This window comes from Arachis hypogaea, chromosome 15, assembly GCF_003086295.3.
Source record: "Arachis hypogaea cultivar Tifrunner chromosome 15, arahy.Tifrunner.gnm2.J5K5, whole genome shotgun sequence".
NCBI classification, from domain to species: Eukaryota; Viridiplantae; Streptophyta; class Magnoliopsida; order Fabales; family Fabaceae; genus Arachis; species Arachis hypogaea.
This window is the reverse complement of record NC_092050.1, coordinates 153,632,219-153,645,499: the sequence shown is the minus strand read 5'-3', so window position 1 is coordinate 153,645,499 and position 13,281 is coordinate 153,632,219. Positions and strand designations below refer to the sequence as shown.

Here is a 13,281-nt window from a genome sequence, read left to right as displayed (position 1 = left end):
AACATTTTTTTTTGTAAGAACAACAATTGCATAAATAATATAGTATGCTAAACCAAATTCGAATAAAAAATAAATTAGGTAAAGCTTACCAAACAAAACCAACTGGAAAGAGACAAAAACCTTTCTTTGAAAAATATCTAAATATATAGTCAAATCAGGATATTCGTAAAAACTGTAATAAAATTGTTAGAAAATCAAATTGTATTTGAAGTATATATACATTTCCATAAATCAGTGAAAAAAACAGGCGAGGTATTGGAAACAACTAGTTTTAAACTATATAAGGAACTTTCAACATTTATATAAAGAAGTACACATCAAATTAAAAGCGGTTGTATATTTTAAATCAAAAACAGTTTTGTTAAGATTTAAAGAATGGCTGTAATTATTATAAAAAAAGAGGAAAACTAAATTACAATTTATTTACAAGGGACTCGAAAAATGAACTTAAAAAGGTGTCCTGCATCAAAACAGATTCAAATGTATATATAAAAAAAAATACATGATTCAAAAAGAAGTGCCTAAATAAAGAAGGTAAATACACCAAGGGTTTTAAACAGGCATATGCAGTTAGGATCAAACAAAAGCGTACGTGAACGAGAGTAGGATTGAAAGATAATCTGTTCATTTTCCAAGAAAAGTATCGCAGACAAGAACCTTAGAGCATACCAAGCAGGAACAAGATACGTGATATTCGCAGAGTTCAAGAAACCTAACCGAGTAACCTCGAGAATTAACTCCTAACGTTCCCAAAACCCGCAATTCGCATTACCCATGACTCGCATATTGTCTATGATAACCCATTAGTGGTTACATATACATAATTCACTAGTGTTAAGCTGGCCAAACTTAATACCAGGGATTATGCAATGCAAGACTAATGGCATTATTCAATAGACCGTCATGTGCATAAGCTCTAATTCTCGTTATTCAAACAAGACCTACTACATGACAGACTCTCAGAGTATGCAATTGAAGCATAATCGATCCATTCTTCAGGCTCTACAGGAAAGACCGCTCTGATACCATAATGTAACACCCTCACTATCAGAAGTCACGCTTCCGGCTGCGCCACTCTGATAGGAAGAAGTATTACGACTACTTTATATACTAAATACTAAAATAGGAGCCTGTGACTTGACACTGTATCGCTGATTTCTTAGAAAACCAAAAATAAACACTTTATCTTTAAGAAAAAAAAATACAAACAGGCATAGATTCATATACAAGACTCCTTACATAATAACTCATAATATACATATAAAAGATACAATTCCTATCCCTCTTACAAACTTGTAATAACAAAGACGAGGGGAAAAAAATATCTAGTTAATACATCTTATAAACCAAACGCAGTATAACTCTTCTTAATGCTTCTTCACCCGGTTCCTGAAAAGGTAAAACTGTAGGGGGGTGAGAACCTAACCACATGGTCTCACCACAGAGTTTCAAAGTTGTCATAAGAAGATATTCAATAAGAAAACTGTTTTCAAGCTCAGTGATTATCAATGCCTTAGGAATCTTTTAAAAACCGATAGGAAATCGTTCAAAACCTTTTCAAAGAAACAATGTTTAATCTTTTAGAAATCCGAAACCTTTCATTTCTTAGAAGAAAATCTCAATCAGAAACCAACCACATAATCAAACAACACAATCATTAATTCAGCACCAAAGTTTATTCTCAAATGTAGCACGCCAGGACAAACACAGACAAGACAGACAAGGAAAGCACAAGTAGGTAGCAGTTACAGCAAATAGTTCAAGTAGCAGTTAAGAACAGTTTAGCAATTAGGCAAACCAAAACAAGTTCAAACCCAAGCAAAGCATACAAATGCATATGATGCATGCCTGTCCTATGGCTGATGAGGCTCATCTGTCGGTTATCCAGCCAACCCGACAAGTCTGAATTGTCCTTAGACTGTCCCCCGACGTGCATCCCCAAGAGTCTATGCATAGCTTTTTCTCAAATAATCAATAATACTCAATGGGGGTATCATTCCCGGGAATTTATATAGTGCCCGGTCACACTTACGTCGTAGGGTCAACAGAGTATCGAGTTTTCAACCTGGTACACGTGGTGGCAAGCCACGGCACTTAATCCAGGGAACCTCGTATCTCAGATATTTCAAATTCATAAGCCATATAAATAATTCATTCATCATTCATCAATATCTAAGCCATTCTCAATATCATCATCATTCATCAATCCATATCCCATTTCTAAATTCATTTAAAAATCATATTTCAAATCAATCCTCATCATCCTTCTTCCCGTTAATCAACAATCTCAATTCAAAACATAATTCTTTCCTTTCTAAATAAATCAATCTGAAACAAATAGCGTTTAAGAACCAAATCTTTTTAGACAATTACTTCAAACAAAACTTCCAATTTTATAAAATTTCGGCAGCATCTCCTCTAAAACTCGGACACTGCCACCCTTTTCGGGTCCCATCCAAACATTTCTCAAATCCTTTCTCAATCATTTCCAAATCTCAATCACTTTCCAAAATTCAACCAATTCCAGTATCAAAGTATTTTCAAATCAGAGCAATTCCAATAATAAAACTCTTTTTAAAGTCAAACCAGCTCAAGTATTAAATTATTTATAAAATCAGACCGACTCAAAATCAAACCACTTTAACTTCAAACCAAGAAAAAAACCACTTTTCATAATAATCAAGTAAATGACTTTCCAAATCCATTTCTTATCAACAACCGTAATTCACTCAAGCAATCAAACACCCAATAATTCAGTCCAACAAACCATCATATCCACAAGACAAATATAATCACAGAAATATATCTTTTTGCATCAATATCTATTTATCACAACTCTGTAATATAAATTAGATTTTAAGAAAAACCCCTACCTCGATTAACTGAGTCCGCGTAACTTATCGTGATAATCCCCTTTCCTTTTAATTCATGGCAGTAGCGATAACGTTAATCCCACGAGAATAGCAACAACTCTGGCGCCTCTTATAGTAATCGCATTATTACAAATTGCATTATTACAAATTGCAATTACAGTAGTTGAAACTGTTTCAAGAAACCCAGACAAAGACATATACAAAAATCAAATCAAAACAAGCATGGAAAAGATAGTAAAATATGTAAACAGCCTAGAATCGAAAAATATACCCGACCCGAATCATTAAGAACAGCTCTGGTATCTGCTCCCAGCGACAGAAAAAAAAAACAGAAATCAAACCCGGGCATCCGTCCTAACGGCAGTAACATCACTCCGAGCGATTAAGGCAGCAGAGACACCAACAATAATAAGAATACTGGAACAAAATAGAAGCAGAACAAATTCAAGAAAGGAAGAAACAGTTACCAGTAAATCTGGCCTGGTTTCGGCGACGACATATAACTAAGTAACTCACGAAAATAGAAACCCAAGAAGACAGAGGCTTTAGCTGTGGTCTCCGGCGACGCAGCAGCAACCTGGGTGCAACCCCGGCGGGCCCAACAGCTTCAGTGACAACTCCCGGCAAGCACAGCAACTCTAATCGCACACATAATAACCGAAACTCAATTATATAACAAATACCACCATAAATTCCTCAGTAACTTATAACAGAACGACGATTATGGATGTTCGGAATGAAAAATAGCTTACTGTAATTAGGGGACCCATGGAAACGGAACAGCGGCGGCAATTCCAGCACTCAGAAGAACCGAAACCAGCCTAAACAAATCGGGTCAGTACTAAAATTAGAACCAGATGGGGTTTGGAATGGTAAGAGCGTCCTTCTGCAACTGCAATAGCATTTTTCAGCATCCTTCAATGAGCAGAGATAGAACAGTAACGGCAACTCCCACCACCGTCACCTCCTCTCTTCCGGTGACCAGCTCCAGCGGCAAGGACGGTGAAGGCTTCAGCGGCGACAGCCATGGGAGCTCGGCGCGAAGCTGACAGCGACAGGAGACACGAACGGCGGCGATTCCTCCCGCGGACGCAGCTGGCGGCGCGAATCGTTCTCCCTCTGCCCGATCTCTCTCTCTCTCCTCTTCGCGGCATCGCCGGCGACGATGGTGACGGAAGCTCGTGCTCCTTCCTTCCTCAGCGACAACGACGCGGCTCGTGGCCCTCGTGAACGGTGACGATAGGGCGTGGGTCCTCTTCCGTCCCGTTGCGCCTTTCATCTGCGAACCTTCTCTCTCTCGCATGCGGCTGGACTAGCGGCGACGGCGGCAGCAAGACCCTCCGCGCGCCAGCGCGTTCTTACTCTCTTCCCACTTTTTCTTCTCAGTTTCCCCCTCTCCTCTCTGTCCCTTCTCTGTTCTCCCTCTTCTTTCTTTTTCTCTTTTTTTTTTTGTTTTGTTTTGGTGAAAGGGGTGAGTGGTTGAGGGTTTTGGGATGGTGGTGGCGGTGCTGTTAGTATTAGGAAGCTTAGGGTTTAATTTGGGAATATTTGGGTTAATTAGGATTTGGTAATTCTAATCAAATTAGGGTATATTTTATTAATTCGAAATCTAATTTAATCCCTTGAAATTACTTTAAAAAAAAAATATTACTTAATTATCAATTTGCTAATTAGATTTTAATCAAGTATCTTAATTTAAAATTAGAGATGATATAATTTATTTTTATGAAATTAAAATATTAAATTCTAAAATCTCAATTATTTAAACTAAATCATATAAAATTTATTCTTTTACGACTGCTAAATTTTATAATTTAAGTATAGAAAATTATTCAATAATAATGAAATTAAGTAAAATTTATATTTTAATTATCAAAATCTGATTTAATTATTTTTAATGAAATAATTTCTGAAAATAAAATCTCTAATAAATAAATAAATTTAAAATTGGCTCATAATAAAATTTTTTTCAAAATTTTTGGGTCTTACACCCTACCCCACTTATAAAAATTTTCGTCCTCGAAAATTAGTGTATTACAAAATACATTACATGGTTAACACTCTGTAAAAAGCAAAAAAACTTTAGCATTCATATTTATATAGTTTCAAATACTTTGTTTACCACATAGCATAAAGATATAAGGGTAGGAGTGCAATCGCAAGACAGAAATTACAAAGCAAGCTTGATGCAAATGACGACGTGGTTCAAACATGTAGTGGTAAGACAAGGTGGGGATAGGTCATAAAATAGGCTGGGGTCAAAACGACGTGCTTAACATTCACTCACTGATCTCGCACCAACTCAGATATTCAACTATTCAACTTTCAACATAACTCATCTCTACCATTCTTAATCGTATTTCATCGATCAATTCACCCGAGGGTTCTCAACTTTGTTAAACACTTTGCAAACCTTACTACTGGTCATAAGTCCCACATCAACATAACTCTTTCTCGTAAAACAAGGTTTCACAACTCCCTGTGATGTCATACCTCTACGAATTTTACCTTTTACGTTCATCAAACGTGTCCTAAAGGACTAATGTGTCATTTACTAAGTCTAACGGTCGCACAAGATACCAAAACTAATCTCGAGTATATTCAGAAGGATAATAGACCATAGAAAAGAAAGAACAGTAACAACGACCGTGTTCGCGAGAATTTGAAAGAATTGTGAAAATCACAAGTAGACAAGGATGAACAAGTAATAAAAAGTGCTGGAAAGAGAATCAACTGATAACTTTAAAGGTAACTCTTGAATCGAAGGAATTTAATAAGACCAATAAGATGAAAAACAATGCAGTATTTTGAAACGAATTCAAGCTGAGACCAGTAAATATGAGGTTTGCAGAAGAAGTATATCCAAACCAAAGACAAAGTTTATAGAACTCAAGAGTATGGTTAAAAATATTTTCAAATGCATTGTTCGTAAAGAATGAAAACTTAAGGGGAAATCATTTCATGTTCTAAAGAGAAAATGGGTAACAAACGTCCTTCAAAAGAGTAATAAAAATATAAATGTGGTATTATTTCAATATAAATTCAAGTGGAAATAGATTACACAAACTTTGTAAATGGAAAGATTAATTTGGCTAAGCGCAAAATTGTACTTTCTCTTCTTTTTTAAGCATGTATGAAAACTATAATCTTGTTGGAAGAAAATCTGAGATAAAGTTTTACTCATAAAAGAAAAGATGATGCATTACAATCAAACAGGTTTAAATCACATAGAAATTTTTAGAGTATAAGGTAAAGGAGTGTAAGCTAAATTGAAAGCGATTTTATTAAAACTTCAATAGATGTATCGCCCCAAAACAAGTTCAAATCATACCAAAGAGAGGCACTGCTCAAGTAAAGCAATTCTAATCAGGGACAACTTTGCATAAAAATAAATCGAAATTTGTTTAAAAAGGTTTAAAACAAAACCTCAATAATATACTTGAAGTCACAACTTTATAAGGATGTTCAATAATATTATTATGTGCTAAAAAGGAAACTAACTCATTTGAAGAAAGGGACTTAAATTAAAGGATTTCAATTAGGATTCATAAAGCATGTCACTCATAGAAACAAAAAGCTTAAGAAGAAACTTAACAACTTAAAAAAGTTGATTCAAAACTTAAATTTCTTCAAAAGAATTCAAAACCTTCTTAAAAATGGTTCAAAACAAAATTCTGAAAGTATATTTGAAATAACCACCTCGCAAGTATCATTTAAGAAGATCACGATGTGCTTAAAATGAAATCAACCTATGGAAGAAAGGACCTTTAAATTAAGGGAATTCAAACAAGAACTCACTGGGTATAGATTATCAAATGAGTTTCCAATTGGTCTAAAGGAATACAAAACGCGCCAGGAAGAAAACTCAATCAATAGAGAATTCTCAAGAAAGAACCTTTGACTAAAGAAAGACAAGTAAAAGGACAAATGGTGCATTAGATAGAAACGAGTTAAAGTTGACTCGGATGAGAATGAGATTCACAAAAAATGGAAAACTAAGACTAATGATGACGTTAAAAAAATAAATAAAAGAGTAGTTAAAAACATAATTAAATATGACATCCATAGAAATAAAAGTTTAAGAAAGAAATTGATCCATTCATGAGAATAAAGACATGAGTCCAACATTTTTTTTTGTAAGAACAACAATTGCATAAATAATATAGTATGCTAAACCAAATTCGAATAAAAAATAAATTAGGTAAAGCTTACCAAACAAAACCAACTAGAAAGAGACAAAAACCTTTCTTTGAAAAATATCTAAATATATAGTCAAATCAGGATATTCGTAAAAACTGTAATAAAATTGTTAGAAAATCAAATTGTATTTGAAGTATATATACATTTCCATAAATCAGTGAAAAAAACAGGCGAGGTATTGGAAACAACTAGTTTTAAACTATATAAGGAACTTTCAACATTTATATAAAGAAGTACACATCAAATTAAAAGCGGTTGTATATTTTAAATCAAAAACAGTTTTGTTAAGATTTAAAGAATGGCTGTAATTATTATAAAAAAAGAGGAAAACTAAATTACAATTTATTTACAAGGGACTCGAAAAATGAACTTAAAAAGGTGTCCTGCATCAAAACAGATTCAAATGTATATATAAAAAAAAATACATGATTCAAAAAGAAGTGCCTAAATAAAGAAGGTAAATACACCAAGGGTTTTAAACAGGCATATGCAGTTAGGATCAAACAAAAGCGTACGTGAACGAGAGTAGGATTGAAAGATAATCTGTTCATTTTCCAAGAAAAGTATCGCAGACAAGAACCTTAGAGCATACCAAGCAGGAACAAGATACGTGATATTCGCAGAGTTCAAGAAACCTAACCGAGTAACCTCGAGAATTAACTCCTAACGTTCCCAAAACCCGCAATTCGCATTACCCATGACTCGCATATTGTCTATGATAACCCATTAGTGGTTACATATACATAATTCACTAGTGTTAAGCTGGCCAAACTTAATACCAGGGATTATGCAATGCAAGACTAATGGCATTATTCAATAGACCGTCATGTGCATAAGCTCTAATTCTCGTTATTCAAACAAGACCTACTACATGACAGACTCTCAGAGTATGCAATTGAAGCATAATCGATCCATTCTTCAGGCTCTACAGGAAAGACCGCTCTGATACCATAATGTAACACCCTCATTATCAGAAGTCACGCTTCCGGCTGCGCCACTCTGATAGGAAGAAGTATTACGACTACTTTATATACTAAATACTAAAATAGGAGCCTGTGACTTGACACTGTATCGCTGATTTCTTAGAAAACCAAAAATAAACACTTTATCTTTAAGAAAAAAAAATACAAACAGGCATAGATTCATATACAAGACTCCTTACATAATAACTCATAATATACATATAAAAGATACAATTCCTATCCCTCTTACAAACTTGTAATAACAAAGACGAGGGGAAAAAAATATCTAGTTAATACATCTTATAAACCAAACGCAGTATAACTCTTCTTAATGCTTCTTCACCCGGTTCCTGAAAAGGTAAAACTGTAGGGGGGTGAGAACCTAACCACATGGTCTCACCACAGAGTTTCAAAGTTGTCATAAGAAGATATTCAATAAGAAAACTGTTTTCAAGCTCAGTGATTATCAATGCCTTAGGAATCTTTTAAAAACCGATAGGAAATCGTTCAAAACCTTTTCAAAGAAACAATGTTTAATCTTTTAGAAATCCGAAACCTTTCATTTCTTAGAAGAAAATCTCAATCAGAAACCAACCACATAATCAAACAACACAATCATTAATTCAGCACCAAAGTTTATTCTCAAATGTAGCACGCCAGGACAAACACAGACAAGACAGACAAGGAAAGCACAAGTAGGTAGCAGTTACAGCAAATAGTTCAAGTAGCAGTTAAGAACAGTTTAGCAATTAGGCAAACCAAAACAAGTTCAAACCCAAGCAAAGCATACAAATGCATATGATGCATGCCTGTCCTATGGCTGATGAGGCTCATCTGTCGGTTATCCAGCCAACCCGACAAGTCTGAATTGTCCTTAGACTGTCCCCCGACGTGCATCCCCAAGAGTCTATGCATAGCTTTTTCTCAAATAATCAATAATACTCAATGGGGGTATCATTCCCGGGAATTTATATAGTGCCCGGTCACACTTACGTCGTAGGGTCAACAGAGTATCGAGTTTTCAACCTGGTACACGTGGTGGCAAGCCACGGCACTTAATCCAGGGAACCTCGTATCTCAGATATTTCAAATTCATAAGCCATATAAATAATTCATTCATCATTCATCAATATCTAAGCCATTCTCAATATCATCATCATTCATCAATCCATATCCCATTTCTAAATTCATTTAAAAATCATATTTCAAATCAATCCTCATCATCCTTCTTCCCGTTAATCAACAATCTCAATTCAAAACATAATTCTTTCCTTTCTAAATAAATCAATCTGAAACAAATAGCGTTTAAGAACCAAATCTTTTTAGACAATTACTTCAAACAAAACTTCCAATTTTATAAAATTTCGGCAGCATCTCCTCTAAAACTCGGACACTGCCACCCTTTTCGGGTCCCATCCAAACATTTCTCAAATCCTTTCTCAATCATTTCCAAATCTCAATCACTTTCCAAAATTCAACCAATTCCAGTATCAAAGTATTTTCAAATCAGAGCAATTCCAATAATAAAACTCTTTTTAAAGTCAAACCAGCTCAAGTATTAAATTATTTATAAAATCAGACCGACTCAAAATCAAACCACTTTAACTTCAAACCAAGAAAAAAACCACTTTTCATAATAATCAAGTAAATGACTTTCCAAATCCATTTCTTATCAACAACCGTAATTCACTCAAGCAATCAAACACCCAATAATTCAGTCCAACAAACCATCATATCCACAAGACAAATATAATCACAGAAATATATCTTTTTGCATCAATATCTATTTATCACAACTCTGTAATATAAATTAGATTTTAAGAAAAACCCCTACCTCGATTAACTGAGTCCGCGTAACTTATCGTGATAATCCCCTTTCCTTTTAATTCATGGCAGTAGCGATAACGTTAATCCCACGAGAATAGCAACAACTCTGGCGCCTCTTATAGTAATCGCATTATTACAAATTGCATTATTACAAATTGCAATTACAGTAGTTGAAACTGTTTCAAGAAACCCAGACAAAGACATATACAAAAATCAAATCAAAACAAGCATGGAAAAGATAGTAAAATATGTAAACAGCCTAGAATCGAAAAATATACCCGACCCGAATCATTAAGAACAGCTCTGGTATCTGCTCCCAGCGACAGAAAAAAAAACAGAAATCAAACCCGGGCATCCGTCTTAACGGCAGTAACATCACTCCGAGCGATTAAGGCAGCAGAGACACCAACAATAATAAGAATACTGGAACAAAATAGAAGCAGAACAAATTCAAGAAAGGAAGAAACAGTTACCAGTAAATCTGGCCTGGTTTCGGCGACGACATATAACTAAGTAACTCACGAAAATAGAAACCCAAGAAGACAGAGGCTTTAGCTGTGGTCTCCGGCGACGCAGCAGCAACCTGGGTGCAACCCCGGCGGGCCCAACAGCTTCAGTGACAACTCCCGGCAAGCACAGCAACTCTAATCGCACACATAATAACCGAAACTCAATTATATAACAAATACCACCATAAATTCCTCAGTAACTTATAACAGAACGACGATTATGGATGTTCGGAATGAAAAATAGCTTACTGTAATTAGGGGACCCATGGAAACGGAACAGCGGCGGCAATTCCAGCACTCAGAAGAACCGAAACCAGCCTAAACAAATCGGGTCAGTACTAAAATTAGAACCAGATGGGGTTTGGAATGGTAAGAGCGTCCTTCTGCAACTGCAATAGCATTTTTCAGCATCCTTCAATGAGCAGAGATAGAACAGTAACGGCAACTCCCACCACCGTCACCTCCTCTCTTCCGGTGACCAGCTCCAGCGGCAAGGACGGTGAAGGCTTCAGCGGCGACAGCCATGGGAGCTCGGCGCGAAGCTGACAGCGACAGGAGACACGAACGGCGGCGATTCCTCCCGCGGACGCAGCTGGCGGCGCGAATCGTTCTCCCTCTGCCCGATCTCTCTCTCTCTCCTCTTCGCGGCATCGCCGGCGACGATGGTGACGGAAGCTCGTGCTCCTTCCTTCCTCAGCGACAACGACGCGGCTCGTGGCCCTCGTGAACGGTGACGATAGGGCGTGGGTCCTCTTCCGTCCCGTTGCGCCTTTCATCTGCGAACCTTCTCTCTCTCGCATGCGGCTGGACTAGCGGCGACGGCGGCAGCAAGACCCTCCGCGCGCCAGCGCGTTCTTACTCTCTTCCCACTTTTTCTTCTCAGTTTCCCCCTCTCCTCTCTGTCCCTTCTCTGTTCTCCCTCTTCTTTCTTTTTCTCTTTTTTTTTTTTTGTTTTGTTTTGGTGAAAGGGGTGAGTGGTTGAGGGTTTTGGGATGGTGGTGGCGGTGCTGTTAGTATTAGGAAGCTTAGGGTTTAATTTGGGAATATTTGGGTTAATTAGGATTTGGTAATTCTAATCAAATTAGGGTATATTTTATTAATTCGAAATCTAATTTAATCCCTTGAAATTACTTTAAAAAAAAAATATTACTTAATTATCAATTTGCTAATTAGATTTTAATCAAGTATCTTAATTTAAAATTAGAGATGATATAATTTATTTTTATGAAATTAAAATATTAAATTCTAAAATCTCAATTATTTAAACTAAATCATATAAAATTTATTCTTTTACGACTGCTAAATTTTATAATTTAAGTATAGAAAATTATTCAATAATAATGAAATTAAGTAAAATTTATATTTTAATTATCAAAATCTGATTTAATTATTTTTAATGAAATAATTTCTGAAAATAAAATCTCTAATAAATAAATAAATTTAAAATTGGCTCATAATAAAATTTTTTTCAAAATTTTTGGGTCTTACAAGTAATGTAAACGGGATGAGAGTACATGAAGAGTACACTATATTTATAAAGCATTTTTATCCTTCCAGCTAATTTTTTTATCCATACCAATTCAGCGAAAAATTCTGATATGATCTGATTTTTAATATGTAAAATAATACCTATAAATATATAATATTTAATTTGATAACTAATTTTTAATGTATATATAATGTACCATTTTCATAATTCATCAATTTATTTGGTGAATAACCAATTAAAATCTACTATCTCAGGTAGTTAATGTCTCTTGTATATATAATGTAATTTTTTTTATCATAATTATTTTATCTTCATATTTATTAATTTTTCTCTTATTATTTTTTATATTTACAAATATTATATTCTTTTAAGAGAAAAGGATAAATTAGTCCCTGACCTTTTAACCCGCGGACATTTTCATCCCTGACCATTGGAAAATACTTTTAAGTCCCTGACGTCCCTAAAAATTAGACGGATCAGTCCTTCCGTCCATAAGCCACCGTCAGACCTGACAGAAAAGGCTGACCTGGCTCCCCCTCTGCTTACCTAGCTTAACGGCGTTCCCATGTGGCACGTTAGTGGGATGGAGCTTTTAAAAAAGGGACACATAAGTCTCTGTCACTCAAAACGACGTCGTTTTGTGTGCTGTCCCTTATATACACTCTCATCCCTTTCCTTGTGTACAATGTCTATTACACCCACAGAGTTTTTACAGAATTACATTAAACCCTAAGGAAGACCAAAGATCAAACGCAGGAATACTCTGGTTCTCCCTCCAAAAAAAACCACCATCCAGACTGAGAAGGTTCCGGTCTGCATTTGTTGTCGAAGAGGGAGAACCATATACTCTGTTTCTCGTCTTCTTTATAGAGATTCCCTTCGTCATCAGTGATTCTTTCAGTTTTATTTCTTCTTTGTTGAGATGCCTGCTGATGAAAAAATCGAGTGTTCTTGTTCTCCGCATTCAACAAGTTCACACGAGATTTTTGGGCCCATTTAATCTCTTCTTGATAGAAGAGTTCGACTAAGTCTGCCTGTGCCCTTTTCAAATTCAGAATTGTTTCTTCAATTTGTGAGTGAGATGGAACAATAAGCTACACCAGGAAAAGAGAACAAAACAGAGATGAACAATATTCTCACTTCATATTAATATTAATATTTTCATATTTTAGGAATACATAGAAAATGAGTGATTATAAACAAGGTTGCGAGAACTGGACCGGTCAATGAACCGGTAAGGCAACTGGTTCAATGGTTCGACCGGGGTTCAACCGGTTTAATTAAATATTAAATAAAATTATTAAAAATTAATATATGTAATGCTTGATCACTATCTAGTTGTTCTATCTTCAAAAATAAAAATTTCTAATTAGTAACAACTATAATTTACAAACACAAATTTACACAAATTAAATATTAAT

General features: G+C 35.3%; 2 long non-coding RNA genes across 15 annotated transcripts; both read right to left on the bottom strand.

Annotated features, from left to right (window-relative positions):
• Positions 1 to 1,155: 1,155 nt before the first annotated feature.
• On the bottom strand, positions 1,156 to 4,662 carry LOC112751466 (uncharacterized). 7 transcript variants are annotated; one of them, XR_011872574.1, is made up of 5 exons: positions 3,626 to 4,662; positions 3,341 to 3,511; positions 3,145 to 3,245; positions 2,874 to 3,042; positions 1,156 to 1,403 (listed from the first exon to the last, which is right to left on the bottom strand). It is a non-coding gene; the product is annotated as an uncharacterized lncRNA (long non-coding RNA). The 7 variants fall into 7 exon arrangements; XR_011872576.1 differs by having other exon boundaries at positions 3,150 to 3,290; positions 3,390 to 3,511; positions 3,626 to 4,416; XR_011872575.1 differs by having other exon boundaries at positions 3,145 to 3,290; positions 3,390 to 3,511; positions 3,626 to 4,392.
• A 3,489-nt stretch (positions 4,663 to 8,151) lies between these two features.
• LOC112751465 (uncharacterized) lies at positions 8,152 to 11,398 on the bottom strand. 8 transcript variants are annotated; one of them, XR_011872569.1, is made up of 5 exons: positions 10,621 to 11,398; positions 10,385 to 10,506; positions 10,141 to 10,285; positions 9,870 to 10,038; positions 8,152 to 8,399 (listed from the first exon to the last, which is right to left on the bottom strand). It is a non-coding gene; the product is annotated as an uncharacterized lncRNA (long non-coding RNA). The 8 variants fall into 8 exon arrangements; XR_011872566.1 differs by having other exon boundaries at positions 10,146 to 10,240; positions 10,336 to 10,506; positions 10,621 to 11,390; XR_011872573.1 differs by having other exon boundaries at positions 10,146 to 10,240; positions 10,621 to 11,386.
• Positions 11,399 to 13,281: the final 1,883 nt, after the last annotated feature.